Source organism: Tamandua tetradactyla, chromosome X, assembly GCF_023851605.1.
Source record: "Tamandua tetradactyla isolate mTamTet1 chromosome X, mTamTet1.pri, whole genome shotgun sequence".
Lineage (NCBI taxonomy): Eukaryota > Metazoa > Chordata > Mammalia > Pilosa > Myrmecophagidae > Tamandua > Tamandua tetradactyla.
The window spans coordinates 142,794,864-142,812,886 of NC_135353.1; positions in this window are offsets into that span (position 1 = coordinate 142,794,864).

The window sequence follows — 18,023 nt, forward strand, 5'->3', positions numbered from 1 at the left end:
GGTACATCTGACCTGTGTTAGTTTGTAAAAGCTGCCAGAATCCAGTATACCATAAGTGGAATGGCTTTTAAAAGGGAATTTAATAAGTTACAAGTTTACAGTTCTAAGCCTATAAAAATGTCCAAACCAAGGCAAACAGGGAAAGATACCTTAGTTTAAGGAAGGTCGACAGATCAGGAACACCGCTGTTAGTTGGGTAGTCGTGTGGCTGGCAATTGCTGGTCCCTTGCTCCTGGGCTCCATTGCTTTCAGCCTCTGTTCCTGTGGGGGTTTCCTCCCTTGGCTTCTCCAGAGCCGGCTTTCATCTTTTGACTTCCCTTGGCTCTCTCCAGGTTCTGGCTTGCTTAACATCTCATGGTGACATCTGCTGGGCTCCAAGCATCTCCAAACATCTGTGTCTCTGTTCTCCAAGTGTTGGCATCTGTGTCAGCTCTGCTCTGAAATTTCTGTCGGCTCTGTCATTTTTGGCATTTCTCCAAAAGTTTCCCCTTTTTAAAGACTCTAGTAATCTAATCAAGACCCACCTAGAATGGGTAGAGTTACAACTCCATCTAATCAAAAGATTATACCCACAATTGGGCATGTCACATCTCTGTGGAGATAATCTAATCAAAAATTTCCACTCAGCAATATCAAATCAGGATTAGAAGAAACAGCTGCCTTCAGAAGATTGAAACACAATTAAAACATGGCTTTTCCGGGATACAGAATATTTTCAAACCAGCACATGACCCCAGTATACACTGTTTAATGGAATTAGGAAGATTTCCTCAGAATGGGGATGGGATGGAGAAGGTGGGAAGGGCTATAAGGTAATGGCTGGATTTAACCTATCCTGCAAAAGGTGCAAAAAAGGAACAGCTCACAGCAAGTATGAGTAACAAAGGGTAATACATCACTCACCTTGGATAAAAACCACTAAAAGGTGCCAATTTCCAACTAGCATTTAAATACATAGAAATGAATACATTTGTCCACATCAATTGCTGGGAAAAGCAAAAATCTTCATCTACACAGATTTTTCCTCCCAGTAGAAATAAGTGAAGGATCTTCTATCCAACAGGAATGAGGAGAATGGAATGCTTTCTCTTGTATCATTGAACAGCCTGAACTGGTTATAGTAAAAGAATTCCTTGTGGCATGTAAGAGGCTTCTGTAAGTTGTTGGGATATCTTGGTTAGAAGATTGGAGAGGAATTAAGATGGGGAACAAAAAGAAACAATCATAAATAACTCAGATTTGGCACTGTTCCTATGCTAAGTAATCTAAAAGTGACTTGACTGTGAGCCAATAGATTGTAGCATAAGTATTAATTTTATTGAGGTGAGGGAAAAGGGATATGAAATTAGCTGGCCTGTGCTGATCCTAAATGGCTAGAGAGTAGGAACCTGACATGAAATTTAAAATGATCTTGATAGAACAGCGGTTTTCAAAGTGTACTCTCAGGACCAGCAGCATCAGCATCACCTGGGAACTTGTTAGAAATGCAGATTCTCAGGCTTGACTCCAGAACCACTGTATTAGTTTGGTAAAGCTGCCAGAATGGAATATACTAGAAATGGAATGGCTTTCATACAGGGAATTTATTGTTATAAGTTTACAGTTCAAAGACCAGAAAAATGTCCACATTTAGGCATCCAGGAAAAGATGTTACCTTCACTCAAGATAGGCTGATGCTGTCCAGAACACCTCTGTCAGCTGGGAAGGCACCTGGCTGACATCTGCTGGTCCGTTGCTCCTGGGATCCATTGCTTTCAGCTTCTGTTTCCTGTGAGGGTTCCTCACTTTGCTTCTCCAGGGCTGAGTTTCATCTCTTGGCTTCCCTTGGTTATCTCTATGTTCTGGCTTGCTTAGCATCTCATGATGAGCTTAGCACATGATGATGTCTGCTGGGCCCTGTATCTCCAAACATTGAGGTCTCATGTTGACTCTGTCAGCTCTGTAAACATGTCCAAACATCCGTGTCTCTATCAGCTCTGAAGCAATTGCTCTGCATCTGAGGCTTCTCCAAAATGTTTTCCCTTTTAAAGGACTCTAGTAAACTAATCAAGACCCACTCTGAATGGGTAGAGTCACCTCTCCATCTAATCAAAAGGTCACACCCACAATTGGGTGTGTCACATCTCCATGGAAGTAATCTAACCAAAATGTCACAGCCACATCTGGGTGTGCCACATCTCTACAGAAACAATCCAACCAAAGTTTCCTACCCTAAGCAATGGGCCTGGCCTCACAAGACTGGATCAGGATTAAAACATGGCTCTTCTGTGGTACATGATAGTCCCAAACTGGTACACCTACTGTTCTAGTTTTCTAGCTGCTGGAATGCAATATACCAGGAACAGAATGGCTTTTAAAAAGGGGAATTTAATAAGTTGCTAATTTACAGTTCTAACGCTGAGAAAATGTCCCGATTAAAACAAGTCTACAGAAACGTACAATCTAAGGCATCCAGGGAAAGATACCTTGATTCAAGAAGGCCCATGAAGTTCAGGGTTTCTTTCGTGGAAGGACACATGGTGTTCCAAAGGTTGCTGGCTGGTGGACTCTGCTTCTTGTCGCTATGTCATTCTGCTCTGTTCTCTCTGAATCTCTCTCTTTCTCCAAAATATTTCCTCTTTTATAGGACTTCAAAAACTAATCAAGACCCACCCAGATGGGTGGAGACACGCCTCTACCTAATCCAGTTTAACAAGCACTCTTGATTAAATCACATCTCCAGGGAGACGATCTGATTACAGTTTCAAACATACAGTATTGAATAGGGATTATTCTGCCTTTCTGAAATGGGATTTAGATTAAAACATGGCTTTTCTAGGGGACATACATCCTTTCAAACCAGCACGCCTACTAAATCAGATACTCTGGGGTTGGGGCCCGGAAATCTGTGCTTTTAGCAAGTCTCCTAGGTGATTCTGATGCAGGCTAAAGTTTGAGAATCCCTGTAGAAGGGGGGGTTTATAACAGGTATTGGTCAAGGACTTGGCTCACCTGCAGATATAAGGTAAAACTCAAAATGCTAGTGGCAAAGCACAGGTAGTTTATTCTTTTGTGTCTACACAAAAGATTGTCTGAAGATTGTGTGTTCAGGATGATGAAGATTGTGTTTTCAGGGATAAGATCATCAGAAACCCAAGTTCTATCTTTCTGTTTTGCCATCCTCAGCACTGGTTTTCAAACTCAAGACATGTTGTTGTGAATCATAGCCACTCAACTTCTACCTCTCACTCTCACATTCAACACACAGGACAGAACAAGGGGGAAAAAAAGGGGGGGGGCCTCCAAAATGGGGATTAAGCAAGCCTTCCCAGAAACCTCACGTAACATTTCTGTTTACATTTTGCTGTCTGTAATTTAGTCACACAGCCACAACTACCCACAAGGGAGACCAGAAAATGTGGTCTTTATTAGATCTGGGACAGTCTTTGAACATAAGGAAGGTTCCATTACTAAGGAAAATGGGAGAAATGAAATCACGTGCAGTCTCTGCCACAAACCCTTAACACCTAGCTTGTAAAACCTAGAAACTTGGAAAATATCTTGGAATCAACCAAATCTTAACATTTTTAGTTACCTAAGCAGTAATTATTTGGGGTTTTCAGTACTTCCAGGTATAAATGTTAAATATTAGGATCTTCAAACATCTGTGGGACAAAAAAGAGATTGCTTGCATTGCCTTATCATACCATTGTATCTCCCATAAGATGCCAGCCCAAGGTTCTCATAATGTTTCAGGATAAATATCCTTTAGTTGCTCATAGGAGGAGCAGGTGGTTGGCTTTCCCCAAATGAAACTTGCTGCAAATGAGCCAACTACCAGCTGGTATCTTATGGGATGTCTCAGTATTTTTACAAAACAAAATACCAGCCCTCGCTCCAAAAAAAAAAATATATATATATATAACAATTGGACTTAATTGGTTCCCAGTCATGAGTGCTCCAAGGACTTGTCTGCAAATGCATGCCTTTCTTAGCTTTGCTTTCCCTGGGATGGGGATGAAAAATGAGGGAGGCTCAGCCAAAACAAGTAAGGTGCAACAAAGAATCACTAATCACCAACATTTCTTGTCAGGTTTTTCAACTTCAATGTGTATGAGACTTACCTGGGGGAATTGGTTAAAAGTGCAAATTCCCAAGCCTGAAACTCAAAGATTCTAATGCTACAGGACAGGGACAGGGCCCGGGAATTTGTGGTATTGTTGTTTTACAATAGGGATATTGTATTACAATCGCTGTCAAGCTCAATAACCACAAAAACAACAGACTGATCAAAAGGCAAAGGCTGCCCAAAATCCCAACATGAAGCCTTTGTTAACCTGGGGCCTACTGCTTATTTTTAAAAAAATTTATTTCATTTATTAAACATACCAACATACACAAACATTCTTACCATATGATCATTCCATTTTTACATATATAATCAGTAATTCACAATATCATCACATAGTTGCATATTCATCATCATGATCATTTCTTAGAACATTTGCATCAATTCAGAAAAAGAAATAAAAAGAAAACAGAAAACAATTCATACATACCATACCCCTTCCCTCCCTTTCATTGATCACTAGCATTGCAATCTAAATTTATTTTAACATTTGTTCCCCCTATTATTTATTTTTATTCCATATCTTTTACTCGTCTGTCGATAAGGTAGATAAAAGAAGCATCAGACACAAGGTTTTCACAATCACAGTCACATTGTGAAAGCTATATCATTATACTATCATCTTCAAGAAACATGGCTACTGGAGCACAACTCCACATTTTCAGGCAGTTCCCTCCAGCCTCTCCATTACACCTTAACTAACATGGTGATATCTATTTAATGCATAAGAATAACCTCCAGGATGATCTCTTGACTCTGCTTGGAATCTCTCAGCCAGTGACACTTTGTCTCATTTCACTCTTCCCCCTTTTGGTCGAGAAGGTTTTCTCAGTCGGGTCTATTGCTTTTAGTATTAGATGATGCCCAAGTTCCCTCCCACCTCCAACAAACTATGATTTTACTTTGAGGTCATCAGACAAGTGCATGTCGCTGTGTACTGGGAGCCTAGACACTAAGGAGAGTCTGTGTATCTTCAAGGAAGAACGAGAGGCAAGAAAAAGAGAGATGGGGAGGAGAGAAAAGGAGAGAAGAAAGAAAGGGTACCTTGGGCACAAGGCTACCAAGTCTTTGGAAAAAAAGAACACACTGCTCAAGCAGGCACACATGCACAAAACCCTCATTATTTTCCAGCTACCGCCTATCCAGAGCAGCCCTGCATTGCCGACATGAATCAGAAAAGGCTCTAGTCTAACCAAGATTAGGGGTTTTGCTTTGTATTACACCAGCTTCCAACTACTATTTCACTGCAGCAAAAATGACAGCTGGGGGAAAACACCCCACCCTAAGACCTACGGTGGGGTTTAACATAGGAGATGTGCTCCATCTACTGGTACAGAGAGTCGACCACAGATAGGGATGCAAATACCATAAAAAGAGAATAAAGGTACATGTTTTAAATTGGATTCTGGTTGTTCGGGTAAAAAGGGCACTTTTTCTTTTGTGAGAAAATAAGGAAGAAAGAACAAAGAAAGAAAACCATGAAATTTACAAAGACAGAAGCTACGAAGGAAAAAGAATAGAAGACTGGCTGGAGATGCGATGGGAGAACAGCAGTGTAAAAATTAGGGAAGAAAGCGCCGAAATAGCAAAACTGCAGGAAACTAGCTATTTGCTCATCACTTTTAACACAGAAGCACAAAAAAGGCCCCGCTGGATCTGGAAATAACCTACTACATACTGCGGTGCTTTAAAGCCTTCGTTTAAATTACTTATAAGGAAATATTTTGTCAGAATTCTATCCACATTGACACACTTTATTTGGGTGAGGCCAGGTCTTAATATAGAGTCATTATACGTTTTGTCATTCTCTGGAGACGTGCAGTTGATAGTGCTGACACCGGAAGTTCACAGTGATTTGGAAAAGACTGGAAGGGTTGAGGCATGACCAGCCCTTCTGTGTCTCTTGCACTTATAGTTCGTCTCTAATGACAACAGCTGTTGCCTAAAGGGCATGTAACCATTTCCGGTCAGGATTCTTAAGCTTCTGAAAAAATACTTTTTTTTTTCCTTCTCAAATAGAGCTGTGCTCTTTCTGGGATGCTGATGAATATTTGGCCATCGTCTCTCATTTATGGGTATTGACAGCGCAAGTCTGCAATGCATTCTAGAAATATTTTTTCCACTTCTCATTTACTTGCTTATCAATTAGTCCTATAGTTTCTCAGGATGAAAGGAGAAGAAAAACAACCATTACTGAGCAGCTATTCTGACCTGACTCAGTGCTTCATGGGCTTTATTCCTTTAATCTTCACACCAGCCCTGTGGGGGTCTTTCTTATTATCCCTATTTTGAAGATGTCAAGACAAAGATGTCAGAGAAGTTAAATAACTGTCCCAATGCTATTAACTCATAGAGCCAAAGAGCTGACCAAAGGAATTATGGCGTGTAGGCTTTCCAGTTCAGTATGAAAATGTGCCATGTGGTGAACACTTAGTGTCATAAAATAGGCTAGTGTTTCTCAAAGTGTGGAGCTCGGGCCACCTGCATCAAGATCTCCTGGGGTTGTCTATTTAAAAAATGCAGATCCTTGGTCCTCAGCAGACTGACTGAATCACAATCTCTGGTGAAGGTCATGGAAATTGCATTTTAACAAACATGGGAAGATGATTCAGATTCTCATTAAATTTGGGAACCACCTGATATCAGAAGCAAAAAATTAAATGCTGAGATGTCAAAGGTATGATTTTAGAGCTAATGGTATAACAGTGAGGTTCTCCATTTTTGCAATTCAGGCTGCTATGGTATGGGGCAAGAATGGTATTGCTTGTTACCTGGATAAGCTACTCAGATTCTCTGACCCTGTTTACTTATCTGTAAAGAGGGAATCATAGTCTGTCTTTCATGGTTGTAGTGAGGATTAATGTATGTGGAAACACTACAAATTCTAAATATCTCTGTGGTAGATTATAAAAATGGTCATGTGTTCTCTCCCACCCATACCCCCACACCCTTGCATTCTTGGTGTTGTAGATCTTTCCAGCAAAATATGGAGCCTTTTTCTCTATCTCTTGAATCTGGGATGGCTGCATGACTTGCTTTGGCTGATGGCACAATAGAGTGCTGTGCTTGGAATCCTAAGGCTACAATGTAAATGAGTCTGAACTGGCCTTCTGGAAGATAAGAGCCATATGGAGGAGAACCACAGTCAGCCAACAGCCAGGAACGGCCAGCCAACTGCCAGACATGTGAGTGAAGCTATCCTAGATCATTCAGCGACCAGTTGACCTTCCAACCAACTGCGGACTCACGGAGGAGTCACTGGAGCCAGCCCAGGCAGTCTGCTGAATTCTATGCTAAATAAATTATTGTTATCTGGAGCCACCAAGTTTGGGGAAAGTTTGTTACACAGCAAAACTTAACCCATACAGCTGTTATTTAAGTTGTTGTTTCATATTTTGACCAGGGATTCTGTGGTTTTCACAGATGCTGCGACCCAGAAAGGCAGACCACAGATGAGTAGACATTATTGCTCAAATTTTCAGTCAAGCTCTTGTATCACCTTGGTACGGTGCCCGTTGCAAATTGTTTTACAATCTCTCCTGATAAAAGAACCCTCTGGAAGCAGCAAGGAGCTAAGGTAAAATAACCCCTCTGTATTTTCCTAACTCTCATTGTTCCAGGAAGGCAGTTCAGTGGCCTTGCACAGGAGGGCATATAACCTAAATCTTCTCCAAGCCGATTGTCAGTAATAATCTTCTGACTCTACAAAAACATGCATAATCCGCTGCATACCTTCCCATGAGCACTCTTCCCACATCCTGCTGCTGGCACCAAGATAAATGGCTTCATCAAAGGAATCCATGGAGGCTTGCAACCTGTTGAGGCAGAAAAGCTTTTTGGAGGATCAGAAACATCCTAATGCCCAAATCAAGCATCCTCATTGGCACGTGAAGCGTTGCTGTGCAGAATACATTAAATAAACCTGTAATGGTGAGCAAAGCAGGATTGTGCCAACCAGCCTCACCCTAGGAGTCTTTATACAGTGATTAAATTCCTCTGATAGGCATTTTAAAGGTGTATTGTTCCTCTTGCTAAACACATTGGCGAGCAAAGATGAGCCATCTGGAAACAGTATCTGAGTGGCTTCAATCAGTGGAACAAGATGAGAGTGTTTGCTATCAAATCTATATTCTGCAACAGGAAAAGTAAGTACAAAACCAAGATTTTTAAAGCCTTCCTTCCCTTCCCCCAAGAGATTTAGAGATCGTGCAGTGAATGAAGACAGCTCTTTTATCATTCGTTTGACATGCAGCCTTATTTGCAAGGCTGATGTACCATATTCAAGTCACATACTCATTCTGCACCCCACACACTTTATTAAATAGTCATGGCACTATTGTTGGTTGAGGATAACCACATAACCCATTTTCCTAAATCTATCTCTAAGCCTCATTGAATCAGTGCTATGACTCAGAATGTCACTGGGTAACCCAAAATAAGCCTCAGGTTCTTTCTGCTCATTATATCACCAGCTGGACTGTTTTCATTCGCACTGAAGAATCTCAAGTGTCTTTTGTAAAGCCCAACAGGCTTTCTGGATATAATTTGAAATTTGAGACTTCATTCAAGAAATCAAAATTAGTTCATATAAATGACCACCACTAAGTCCAATTGGCTTAGTGGACTATATGGACTAATATAATATATATAATATAAATAGGATCTTTTTTTTAAAATTTATTTATTAATTAAAAAAATAAGAAACAAAATAAAACATACATAATCAGTAATTCACAAAATCATCACCTAGTTGCATTAAATAGGATCTTATTGAAAGTTTTCTCATACCAGATCAACTGCCATTGAAATGTAGTTACTTAGCAATAAGCTTTTTTTTGACAAATAGATCCTAAAACAACAATTGAAGTTGTGTTAGAAATATCTAGATGCAGGAAAGTGTTCTGTGGTTGAAGGTGATCCAGGCATCAAATGATGATGCCCTACCAGAAGGAAATGAATAATCAATAAATAATAAAGAAAAAAACCATCCTGTGAACCCAGCCCGGGAAGAGAGAGGTATGCAGATGATAATGGATGAGCTCTCTCCCCAGGGCATTTACAGAAGAACAACAGAAAATTTCCTAGAAGACTCCAAAAAGCTCAAATATTTAAGGGACAGGCTGAGAAGAAGTAGACCAAGGAGTGGTCAGAAAGGTAGATGGGAAACTTGGAACTGTCTGTATCACTGAACCAAAGGAAGAAAGCATTTTGACATGAAGATGATGCCAAGAGAACAAGTAAGAAATGAGCTGAAGGTTGCCCATTGGGCTTAACAACAAGAACAATTATTGGTAATCTCAGCCAGAGCAGTTTCTGTGGTGTGGCAAATACAGAAATGAGATTGTTGTGGGTTGAGGAGTCCCTGGTAGGTAGGAAATACAGAAAAGCCAATGTGGACAATACTTTTAAGAAGTCTGACCTTGAAACATGTGGAAGGGAATGGGGGAAAGATGTTGGAGGAGAACATGGGATGATGAAGGCTTGTTAAGAGTAGAAAAACTTAAGTGTTTTAAAAATCTTTATAGGAAGGTGCTAGTAGATAGGAAATGTCAAACATGACAGAGAAAGAGAGAGAGAAAGATTGAAAGAATGGCTAGTAGATGCAGAGATGGTGGAAGAGGGTCCAGAGTAGATGTGGGATTACTTTCAGAGAAGAGAAGGGACACCCTTTCCATTCTTACAGGAGGACAGGAGACAGGTGTAGCTGCTGAGAGATTTGTAGATCTAGCAGCTAGAAATTGTGTGCGCTACCACCTGACAGCTTTTATTTTCTCAAGGAACCAAGGTACCTCTGCAAAGACTGGAGGAAGAGTACATGAAGAAGGGGGAGACTGGAGGTATGCTGAGAGTGGAGAAGGTTTGAAATAGTCACTGTAGAGACTAAGAAAGACAGAGCTGACTCTGGAAATATGAAGGGATTCCTAGGCACCATGGAAGGTGGGCACAGGTGGAGTTAGACATCATGGATTTATGTTCACACTGGTAGGGTAATTTTTTCCAGCAGCACTCAGGTGTCTAGATATAAGAAGAAAGCAGGAAGTTAGATCCATCCAAGAGAGGAGATTTGGCACATGGATTCAATGGAAAGGACACTGGCAAGAGACGAATCAAAGCAATGGGCCACAACATCTAAGCCGAGGAGAATTAGACCAAGCAGTGGCCAGAAAGGTAGGGAAAATCAGAGAGAACTGATATTATAGAGGGAGAGATTAGTGGGTCAAATGAGAAGTCCTTGAGATATATCAACAGGTGGGGTGGGAAGAACTGAGTGAGAGAGGGGCAAGGTTAGGAGATTTGGGTCAGAGTAGGCTGTGTGAACATAAGATTTCAGAGGCGATGCAGTTCTAAGAGTTGCCAGTTCCAGAGCAAAGCCATGGAAGTGAGTAACTGGAATGGAGTGTAGGCAAAGGTCACAGAAGAAAAGATGAAGGACTTGAAAGAATAGAGAGTGGTCTGCTGCCTACATAGGTGGTGACGTTCATAGGATGATAGCAGGACTGAGGTGGAGAGAGGACAATGGCAGTCGCTCCTGAGGGAGGGTGACCAGGAACCTGGAAGATGACAGAGATAAATAGATTTAGAGGATGGCATAGTTACCTAGCATGAGTCTCACTAGCCCAGAGGCTTTAACATGAGCATGGAGAATGTTCTTTGTGCTGGTTTGAAAGGATGGATGTCCCCTAGAAAAGCCATGTTTTAATCAAAATCCCATTTCATAAAGGTAGAATAATCCCTATTCAATATTGTATGTTTGAAACTGTAATCAGATCATCTCCCCGGAGATGGGATTTAATCAAGAGTGGTTGTTAAGCTGAATTAGATGATGACATGTCTCCACCCTTTTGGGTGGGCCTTGAGAAGTTTTTGGAGTTCTATAAAAGAAGAGACATTTTGGAGAATGAAAGAGATTCAAAGAAAGTAGAGAATGCTGGAGCACTACGAAGCAGAGAGTCCACCAGCCAGCGACCTTTGGAAATGAAGAAGGGAAATGCCTCCCGGGGAGCTTCATGAAACCAGAAGCCAGGAGAGTAAGCTAGGAGGTGATGCCGTATTCACCATGTGCCCTTCCAGCCAAGAGAGAGAAGCCCTGACTGTGTTCGCCATGGGCCTTCTCACTTGAGAAAGAAACCCTGAACTTCATCAGCCTTCTTGAACCAAGGTATCTTTCCCTGGATGCCTTTGACTGGACATTTCTATACACTTGTTTTAATTGAGACATTCTCTCAGCCTTAGAACTGTAAACTAGCAACTTATTAAATTCCCCCTTTTAAAAGCCATTCTGTTTCTGGTATATTGCATTCCAGCAGCTAGCAAACTAGAACAGTCTTCAAGGAGAATGAAGAGCCAGTGGATACCTGCCCCATGTTCCAATCTGACACCCTATGAGTGGGAGTTGGAGCATGACCCCTTGAGAGACCCACAAAGGGCAGGGGCCTCAGCAGAGAGCTAGGTTTCAGTTAGGGTGAGGAAGGGAGTGACTGAGGATTTAGGGAAGTCTACTTTGGGACAGGAGTTAAAAATGGTTCAGTCATATTGGCAGACACCAAAGGAAACTGGGATATGTAGCACAAAGAGTTTGGCTGGTGTCTTAGTCTCCTAGGCCCGCTGTAACAAAGTACCGCAAACTGGATGACTTAAATGTCTCGTTCTGGAGACTACAAATCCAAAATTGAGTTGTCAGAAGGACCATGCTTCCTCTGAAGTCTGTAGGAAAAATTCTGTTTCGTGCTCCTCTCCTGGCTTCTAGTGGTGGCAATCCACAGAGTCTTCTGCCTCAGCTGTCATGTGATGTTCTCCCCTGTCTATCTGTCGGTGTCCAATTTTCCCCATTTTATTAGGACACCAGTCACATTGGATTAAGGGCCAGCCTCATCTAATTTGGCATCATCTTAACTAATAACATCTTCAAAGACCCTATCTCCAAATAAGCTTATACCCCCAGGATCAGAGGCTAGGACATGAACATGTCTTCTCTGGAGACACCATCCAACCTGTAACTGCTGGCTAAAAACAATCAATAGAATTTTCTCCAGAAGTCTAGGCACCCTGCAGATGAACACTAGGGATACATGTGGATGTATTTCGTTTGAACCACATGAAGTTGTGACTACTTGACTACTTGTGACCCGTAAAAATGGCAATGTCATATGGTTCCACCTAGGAGTACTTGCATACTGATGGGAATGATGATTTTTTTCAGCAGTGGCCTGGAATTAACAGGATACTATTTTCTGCTAATTTAAGACCTCAATATATGCATTTACAAGTGGAAGTTGCCAAAGCAGGGAGCAGTTATTTCTAAATTTATGTCGTGATATCCAAGGTGCTTAGCAGTGGGGCCAAATCACGAGGGCAATGTGGGAATTGAGGCTAGAGATGGGGGAAAAAAAAATGAGTACGGGACTGAGTAGGAGCAAGGAAACAGAAGGTGACAGGAGGCCACAGGGAATGAGATCAAACAAGGGAAAGCAAAGGAGAAACAAAGGTAAGAGTTCAGGAACTACCTCATATAACAAACAGCCACTTCTTTTCCCTAGGAAAGGAAGTGCCACCTCCCCGCAAACCAATTACGGTAGCGGGAAAGAGAAGGCATGGCGTGCAATAAGGACAGAAAAATGACTGTAAAGCACTTTGCAAAAATAAGGAGTTATATAAAGGCCCAATAATAATAAATCACCTTGCCTGAGGTATGAAAACCCTAAAATAACCTGAAAAATCAAAACGTGGAGGAGAAGCAGAAGGCATCAATGAGATTCCAGAAGGTTTGTGTGCTTGCTTTAAATTCCTCCCCCTCAACTCTTCCCAGCCAGGTTCTTTACGAGCAGACCTCAATCAGGTTTTCAGATGAAAACCGGCTTAAGTCCTGTTTAAATCTGCCACCCCCCACCCCATTCCTACCCCAGGACCCTCAGCAGAGGGCACAGAACTCTGGTGGAGGGGGGCACCTGTTCCCTGAACCTGGTTGAATTCTGCCTTCTTGAATACTAATGAATCGGTGTTTTGTGAAGGTTTCCTTTTCTTCTTCCTTTTGTTATATAGAAAGAGAGAGATTGGGGGAAAAACAAAATCTTCATTCCTGGAAAAAAAAAAGAAAGAAAAGAAAAATAGGTCTTTCTGAATTCTCAGTACTGGAGTTCTGTTCTTTATATATCTACTTGTTCCATTGTTAAATAAACCCACATATTTAAAGGGTGACACATTCTCTTAACTAATGCCTTGTCAGGCCCATGTGCTTTGCTAAAAATGGACCTCGATGACTGTTTTTCCATTTTTCTCTACGAAATAATTTGATTATTTTTATCCTGCTTCTCTCTACCACCACTCACAAGAAAATGGTTATCTTTTCACACGCAAAAAAAAAAAAAGAAAAACTGTTTAAATAAGCCGAGTGCTCAAGCATGTACAAGACAGAACGATTTCTTAAATACATCTGTGTGAGTCACACACAGACACTCACTGCCCTGTGAAAATTAGTTTTAAATTTAGAGTATTGTTCTTCTCCACTACAACTGTTTTCTGTTAAACCTCTTACACTAACTATGAGCATCCCTGCATCTTAGTTTGTGCAGACTTGAATAGCCCCCTGAATATGGATAATTTAATAAAAGTGGGTGATATGAATCACCCAGGGACAAGTTGAAATATTATCTGTAGATAATTCATTATGCACATATTTCTAGTGAGATCCTTAAATCAGCACGGCTTCTTAATCAGAGACTTTCAAATTTTGTCTGCAATAACTGGAGACTTGACCCATAAATCAGCAAATAGGCCAGCAGGCTCACCACATGCTTCACATTTCTTCTTGGGAGAAAAAGACACTTAATTATCCTGAGGTCACAAAAGAAGGGAAAAATGGACCCGAAAAGTTGTTGGAGTGGGTACAGAAAAGTAAACCTAACTCTAGCATTTTCTTACAAATGGGCTTATGAAAGAAGACAGCGAAACCATTTGAAACAGAGGACTTCTTACCTTAATAAAAATGTTAATAAGAGGATAAAGTCTATTTCTAATATCTCCCCTCCCCCTCAGCCCCCCTCCCCCCACTCCACTAGAACTTCTCAATTATTTGTTCCCTCCCTTCAGGTCTTATCCCTTCACACACCATAGTAAAAACCTGCACTCTTTTAAGAACCTCATATTAATCTCATAGTGCTGTGTGAAGCAGAAGAAAAATGCTGTGGGATGTAGCACCAGAAAACTTGGATTCAAATCCTAATACATTAGGATTCTCATGAGAAAGGGCACCCACCGGATAAGCGGAAGCACGCGAGTGCACTGGCTCTGCACAGGAATAAAGATTATACAGGTCCCCTGATGCAATTGCCCCTCCCCCCACCTTGCTCACCCATCCCCCATTGGCTGGGAGTTGTGGGTTTACACTCTTGAGTTTGAAAGCTAATCCAATTAGGAAGAGACACGACCCTTCCTTAGGAAGGTCCAAGGTTATAGTTACAGCCCCCTTGTGGACGTGGATTCCGGGAAATGGACCGCCTCGAAACTTAGCTTGTGCTTATCAGGACTTAAACAAGGAACCAGGATATGGGAGGTTGGGTAAGTAGATCTGAACCATTTTGTTTCCTGAGAAGAGGCCATTTTCCCTATTTCCCTCACCCAGATTCCCTTTCCCTGGTTGGTGCACTCACCTCCTAGCTGCCCCCTTGTCTAGGAAATTGCCCTTAGCCAAATGGGAGCCCTTCTCCCAGGAAATTAAGGCTCCCTTCCCTCCCAGGGGCAACCACTGGCCAAGACTGACAGACACAGGAACACAAAAGATTGGCTGTTTCAAGAGTGGACCAATTCTGTGGTGTTATTTGTGCTCTAGGCTCCCCCTGGGAGCAGGATGAAGTTAGTCTCTTGCCTGGACCACATCTTTGTATAACTTTCTTCCCCTTCTGAAAACACTGGTTCAATGAACCACTTGAACAAGAATCCCTTGCCTCAGGCTCTGCTTCTGGGAGAGTTGACCTAACATGCTCTGTGACCCTGGACACTCAATATGTCTGACTGGCAGTTCCCTTACTTGCAAAATGCGACTAAAACTATATACCTCAGGAGATAGTTGGGCAGGTTAAATAAGAAAACTTGTGCAAAAACCCTTGAGCAACTAAAGTGCTATTCAGATTCAAAAGACTACTTTTACCTAATGTAAATGTAAGACACTGAATAGGTTACTTTTCCCATGAATGGAGTGGAGAGAAGGGTGGAGGGATGGGCCACATAGAGTAGGGAATGACAGCCTTTATCAAGTTTCCAATGACCTCCATCTTGCCAAATCCAATGGTCACTTCTCTGCTCTTAAATTATTTGACATATTCAGTATAGCTGACAACACCCTCCTTAATAAAAGAGCTTCTTCACTAGGCTTCTGGTTCTCTTACTTCACTAGGTCCCTGTGGCTGGCTCCTACCCCAGCCTCGATCCAGCCAGTACAGGCAGCTAGGGAAAAGCCTAGGCCATCTCTCTCAGTCTCAGATGTATACTGAGATTCTCCATATGCTGACGATGTCCAGCTCTAAGCCTCCAGCTCTGACCTCTCTTTAGAAATCCAGGCTCCCATTTCCTAGTGTTTACTTAGTAACTCCACACGGCTCTCTGACATGCATCTCAGGCTTAATATGGCCAAAACATTAGTCTTCATTCCCAACCTCTCAATCTGCTTCCCCACCCATGCCTGCCTGCCCCAACTCAGTAAATGACATTGCCTTCCAGAGAGTTGCTTAAGATAAACATGCAGGAATTATCCTTGATTCCTTTGTTTCTTCACCCCTTTATAGCCAACCCATCAGTAAGTTCTGCCAACTCTTCTTCCAAAACAAATTCTGAACCTGCCCACTCCTCTCCATCTCCACTAGTGATGCCCTAATCCAATCTCTCACTTTAGACCACTGTATTCTGCCAATCCACTCTCTTTTAAATATAAAGATTGTGTTGCTGATCAGCTTAAAACTTTCAAATGGCTTCCCCCTGTTCTTAGAACAAGATCTCTATGTCTGTCTCTCTCTGTCTCTATTTATCTATCTTTCCCTGTATCAGTCAGGATTCCCTAGAGGAAAAAAAAATCAACAGGCTATATGTGTATATTTGTATAAAAATATTTATTATAAGGAATTGGCTCACACATTTGTGGGGGCTGGTAAGTTCAAATTCTGTAGGGTAGGCCAAGGCTAGAAACTCCAGTAAAGGTAATGTTGAAGTCCTTAGTCCAAATTCTTTAGAGTCAGTTGGCAAGCTGGAAATTCCAGCAATAGTCAATATTGAAGTCTTGAGGTACAAATTCTTCTGATCTCTGGAACCCTCAGTTCTTACTGCTTAGATGTGGCCTACCCACTTTATGGAAGATAATCTCCTTTACTTAGGTCAACTGATTGTGGATGCTACTCCCATTTATGAACTACCTCCACAGTAACATCTAGGCCAGTATTTGACCAAACAACTGAACACCATGACCTAGCCAAACTGACACATAAAATTAACCAGTTCTCTCTCTCTCTCTCTCTCTCTCTCTCTCTCTCTCTCTCTCTCAATCTCTCTCTCTCTCCCTCTCCTTCTCCCTCCTTCCCTCTTCTCTCTGCCTCTCACATACACATGTACTCACAAATACATACTATATTGCATGTGGAACTAGAATAGGTGTCACTGATTGGTGGCTGACCTAAGGAATCTATAACTCATGAATATTTTACTCTGATTTAGTCCTTCTTGTCTGTGTTCAGAATATATGTTTTACTTATATTATCATGTCTAATATGTCTCAAAAGCTATTGTTTCTATAATTATTTTACTTATCCTCCTTATTTAATTATCTTGTTGTCTATATAGTAGAATTGAATATTCTTAATAAAACCAACATACATTTCACATACTATGTTAGGACATTTCTATCAATGATCTAATTTAATTCTTATATTTTATTTTATGAGGTAACAAGACATATGCTGAATGCACCGAACAATCTGAGAAGAGTACAAAGCAATACCTAGCCAATCAATGGCTTGATGACATGGGCTTAAGGGATTCCAGTAAGGAAAGCTGGGCTTATTCAGTGGAGGAAGGAATCGTTCATGGAGGAATTCATGGAGGAATTGTTTCTCTATGAGTTCTTGAAGAAAGTGAGAGATTCTACCTCACACAGAGTAAGAGTATTGTCTTAGTTTGCCAGGGTGCTGGGTTGCCACAACCTTTGGGGTTCCTTAGCTTGCATCTCTGCTCCCATCACATGGTGAGCTCTCTCTCCTTGAATCTGCTCTTCCAGGTTCTGCTGCCTTCTGACTTCTTCCTGTGAGTTTCTCTCACTAACTGCATCTTAATTTTCTCTCTTTATCAGACCTTCAGTCACATGAATTTAGGCACAGAACCTCCAAAGATCCTATTCACAAATGAGACCACACCTTAACTAATAAAAGCATCTTCAAAGATCACACTTGTGAATGTGAAATGGGCTCACAATCACAAGAACATGGGTTAAGACTTGAACATGTATTTGTGGGGAACCTGATTCAATTGCCAACAGGTATGAACATTACTAGAGGAGCAGAGCTAGTAAACCCAGGGAAATGTAAGAAGAGATCATTGACAGGAAAATGGTGTCCACATTTGACTGCAGGAAGAAGTGCAATCAGCTAGGAGAAATCAGAGCTGATAGAACTCTGGAATCCTCAAAAGAGAAAGCTGCACTTGCTCTTCTAAGCTAGTGGTCTTCAAACATTTTTGAAGATATCATCTCTATTAGTAAAAACTTTGTGGGCACATCCCCTGTGGTAGATTGTATTACTACTCAAAATGATTGCTGCTATTCCCTGTTTAGGATTATATGTCCTTACTCTGTTGATGTCAGCCTTTGCCCACAGACTTGCTTCAGCTAATGAAATTAATTGGAGGTGACATGTCCCACTTCTGAGGAAAGATTTAAGAA